Source organism: Schistocerca gregaria, chromosome 6, assembly GCF_023897955.1.
Source record: "Schistocerca gregaria isolate iqSchGreg1 chromosome 6, iqSchGreg1.2, whole genome shotgun sequence".
In the NCBI taxonomy this organism is placed as follows: Eukaryota; Metazoa; Arthropoda; class Insecta; order Orthoptera; family Acrididae; genus Schistocerca; species Schistocerca gregaria.
In genome coordinates this window covers 451870064-451873893 of record NC_064925.1, presented here as the reverse complement: position 1 = coordinate 451873893, position 3830 = coordinate 451870064, and the positions used below count along the sequence as shown (strand labels likewise).

The 3830-nt window shown below is 44.9% G+C and overlaps 1 non-coding gene across 1 annotated transcript; it reads right to left on the bottom strand.

The window, feature by feature from the left end:
* Nucleotides 1–462: 462 nt before the first annotated feature.
* On the bottom strand, nucleotides 463–535 carry Trnaa-cgc (transfer RNA alanine (anticodon CGC)). The gene has a single exon. It is a non-coding gene; the product is annotated as a tRNA-Ala (tRNA).
* Between the last annotated feature and the right edge of the window lie 3295 nt (nucleotides 536–3830).

Genomic DNA, 3830 nt, shown 5'->3' with positions numbered 1-3830 from the left:
CACAAAGTAACAATGCGGACGCTATAGAACCGCGGTATTGACCGTCTAGGCCTGGCTGAACTACAGACAACATGAACCGTGCATCTCCTTCCTGTTGGAATGACAGTAACTGATAGGTTGTCGGACCCCTTCCGTCTAATAGGCGCTGCTCACGCATGGTTGTTTACATATTTGGGCGGATTTAGTGACATCGCTGCACAGTCAAAGGAACTGTGTCTGTGAAACAATATCCACAGTCAACGTCTACCTGCAGGAGTTCTGGGAACTGGGGTGATGCAAAACTTTTTTGGTGGTGGTGGTGGTTAGTGTTTAACGTCCCGTCGACAACGAGGTCATTAGAGACGGAGCGCAAGCTCGGGTTAGGGAAGGGTTGGGAAGGAAATCGGCCGTGCCCCTTCAAAGTAACCATCCCGGCATTTGCCTGAAGCGATTTAGGGAAATCACGGAAAACCTAAATCAGGATGGCCGGAGACGGGATTGAACCGTCGTCCTCCCGAATGCGAGTCCAGTGTGCTAACCACTGCACCACCTCGCTCGGTAACTTTTTTGGATTTGTGTATATAACGTATTTTGTTTAGTAATAATATTACATTTACCGATAATTGCCAGATAAACTGCTGAAATGTGCACTATTGGTCTATTGAGAATGCCCTTTGGCTTCATCAGATGGAACGTCAGCGTCCGTGGAGCGTAAACATGTTGTGTTGGATAGTGAACAATCAGCTCATAGGCCCGTTTTCTTAGACAGGACTCTGAACGTACACAAGTACTGGAGCCACGTAATAGACCATCCTCCATGGATATTAGAAGACGTTTCTCTGCGGTCTAAGATGAACCCCAGTTATCAGCATGACGGCTGTCCAGCCCACAGTGTGCGAACTACTACAGCATATCTTCACGAACTGTTTCCAAATCGTTGGATTGGACGCAGAGGGCCTGTTCCCGGCCGACCTATTCCATGGCTATGAAACCCGTAGACTTTTTTTTCTGTGGCGGAAGGCAGAAGACACTGTCTACAAGGACATACCAACTACATCCAATGATACACAACGACATGTTACTGCAACCTGCTCGGACATCTCCGCCGAAATGCTAGCACGTGTGCAGCAGTCGTTCCCAGACTGGAATCGTGTATTGCCACTGGGGATGGTCATTTTGAACACGAGCTGTGATGATCAATTGTCTCGTTAGCGGTCAGAATCCACATAACTAGTGTGTGCACTTAAGTTGTCATGTAGTGTGTGCTGCCGCAGGTACTGTACAAGTGTCGGTGTGAGAAGTTTCTAAAATACGGTATCTCGTAAGCTAATCGCACTAGACTCCTGCAACAGTACCACTAACATTTTTATTTACCCTGCTTTCAGTTTTTTAATGTCAATAGGCATTGTTCCATTTCAAATAGTGTATGTTTGCACAGAAAATACACTTTCTAAGCATTATTACGATCTGTTTATTGGCTAACAATAGGAGCCCCTGAATACCAATCCATTCTGTGAAAACTGCACATCGATAACACTTTCCACTTTCACAATACTTCCAGAGCAAGTTTTAAGTGATTCATCCGGTATATTAAAAAAGAGATGTTAGAAATGTAGTTTCCAACACGAGTAAGGTTGTACTAATGTACAGATTCAGTTTGGTGGTGGTGGTGGTTAGTGTTTAACGTCCCGTCGACAACGAGGTCATTAGAGACGGAGCGGAAGCTCGGGATAGGGAAGGATAGGGAAGGAAATCGGCCGTGCCCTTTCAAAGGAACCATCCCGGCATTTGCCTGAAACGATTTAGGGAAATCACAGAAAACCTAAATCAGGATGGATGGAGACGGGATTGAACCGTCGTCCTCCCGAATTCAGTTTGTAGTAAAAACGGGCTATGGGGTACGAACTTCCGCAAAGGAAATGGTGTTGTTTTGCAATACGCATGCGCAAATAAAATTCCCATGCTTTTGATGCTAGTTTTTAAAGACTGACGAAACATGCAAACATAGCTGGGGTTAGATTTGAGAAACCAGGATACAAACCCACGCGCCCCTGAAGAGAATGCTGCGTGCGAGAAGTTTTGGGTGTTCAAACGGACTGCGGAGGACACCTGGGATGTTTTCCTTCTTAGGGTAAATAGGCTCTCTCCCTTTGTGCACAGGATATACCGCTTCTGGGACGAGAACTCAGGACAGTGTGAGAAGGTCTCGGCAGATGGGTGGAACTGAGGACGGGATGTGTCATTGCTGGTTAGAGCAATTGGCGGTGTTGAGACACTTGTCTCAGGCAACAGTTTGACGTCAGAGGCAAAAGCTGAGCTATCACATAATCACGTAAAGTTGCACTTCGTCTGGACGAGAATATGAAATGTTTTAGGCCTGGCTCCCGTTTCAGAAGGAATGAACCTTCGGGAAAAGGACGGAGCGGAAGTCACTTGGCAAACCAGTGTCACAGATGAAGACAGCGTCAAACGATTTACGAAGATTGCCCAGAAAGTAATGCTCCGCATTTCTTTTCTTCTACAATTCTTTATTGAACATAATGAGAAGCACACACGAAAGAATGGTATTTTATCTACACACCCTATTTTTCCACGTAATCTACATCCCGTTCTATGGCCTTCTTACACCGCGAAACAAGGGCGTGTATACCCTGTCGGCACTATTCCTTATTCAGGGGTCGGAACCAGTGTGAATCACCTCCTCATCGTCCTCAAAATGTCTTTGACGAATGGCATCCTGTAATGGCCAAAACAAGCGGAAATCCGAGGGGGCTATGTCAGGTGTGTCGAATGTAACAGCCGTGGATGGTCTCCCTGAGCGCTGCAAATCGTGAAGCTCCGCCGAAACGCCTTCTGATGACCTCACCCTTCGTGCCCAGCGACCAACTGTACTTCTGTCGTCAGCAGATGCTCCATAGACTTTGTACAAACGTTTGTGAATATTCCCCACAGTTCTTTTTCTCTGCAGTGCAAACTCAACGACGACACGTTGCTTGTAACGTACATCATCTACAGGCGCCGTTTTGAAACTATCCTACAGCTACGCTATCCGTCAGGATTCACGGAAACTTGGCGCGCTCACTCAGTAGACTTCAAATAATAAACATACGTAACGTTTCGCATTCGCAGCATTGTTTGCGGCACAGAAAAAAGGGATGCATTGCTTTATGGGCAGCCGTCGTAGTTTGTTTTTGAAGTTGCAAATTTACAGTCAGAGGAACATCTCTCGCATATGTCAACTGACTAGCATCTGGCCTCCCTCCCACATGTGTAGCGTTGCTCTTGGGGAGTGAAAAGAAAAAGAATTGTTATTTTTTTTATGTCGAGAAAGTGAATATTTTGGTGGGCCACTTGGCAACAGAATCAGGGGTGATTACACTATTATAATAACATACGTTGAGCATTAAATACCTGGTTGGATTATTTTGAACAAGAGCAGCAGATTGATTTATTTGAGAACGTTCGGAACAAACATTATCATTTCTGTGCCTTTTTAAAGGCGCGATGTAGTCATACCCGGAACAACACTAATGGACCAGAAGATTTACAGAGTTTAAAATAAATGCAACACTACACAATTAAAAAAAGAGCTGATTCAAAAATAATAGGAAAACGATAATGTTCCTTCTGCTTCATGCTGCGTTAATTTTCACATAAAATATAAAATACCGATGCGGAACGCAGCAAGTTCGCGTCCGCCTTGCATGGAATACAAACAGTAGAAGGTGAGGCGCCCAATGCCTTATTTGTCTTCAAACAACAGAATTCTTTTCTATATCATTAATTGATACATGTACGTAGAGATTAACAGGCACCGCGCAAGAACGGCAAAGATAAAGAATAATAGAATC